The 600-nt window shown below is 28.7% G+C and overlaps 1 pseudogene; it reads left to right on the top strand.

The window, feature by feature from the left end:
• LOC107633053 overlaps positions 1-600 on the top strand; it is a 13,684-nt pseudogene that overhangs the window by 2,938 nt on the left and 10,146 nt on the right.

The following is a 600-nucleotide window of genomic DNA, read 5'->3' as shown; positions in this document are numbered from 1 at the left end:
TTTCAAATGAATGTATAATAAATATTAGAAATTAAATGCTTTGATTATGTGTTTTATTCATTTTATTATAATGAATTCTATGGTGTAAAAAAAGAAAATCTTTTACACATGTATTAATATGTTGTCAAAATATATTATTGACAAGTGTCTAAAGTGAGAAAGACTGAAGATAATTTCTGAGCATGATCAGCAAACTACAGTATTTGTTGTTCCCTTATGCACGCGTTTTACCCTGCTAAATTTATAAACCTCATTAAACTATATTTCATTAGTGCTAATGTGACATCAAGTTGGACCTTGATTAAGGATGATTTTTTTTGTTTTTGTAGAATTGTGCAGATTATGGGTCAGGCCAGTTGAGTTTGACTGGGCTTCTTGTATTCTTATTTTGGACTAGAGTGAAACTTTCTATGAATATTATTGTATATTTGTATGTACAGAAATTTTTTATTTTAGACTATGAGACATATAGGGTAATGGTCTTTGAATTTTTTGTTATGTAATGTAAGAATCCTTTCTCAGCATCAATGGAGTTATTTGTCCATTGTTAGCGTTAGAAGTGACAGCAGGAGTAAGAATGAATTAGAAAATTGGTTAAGT

Source organism: Arachis ipaensis, chromosome B03, assembly GCF_000816755.2.
Source record: "Arachis ipaensis cultivar K30076 chromosome B03, Araip1.1, whole genome shotgun sequence".
Taxonomy (NCBI): domain Eukaryota; kingdom Viridiplantae; phylum Streptophyta; class Magnoliopsida; order Fabales; family Fabaceae; genus Arachis; species Arachis ipaensis.
The sequence above is the reverse complement of the archived record's forward strand: the minus strand, read 5'-3'. Positions and strand labels throughout refer to the sequence as shown.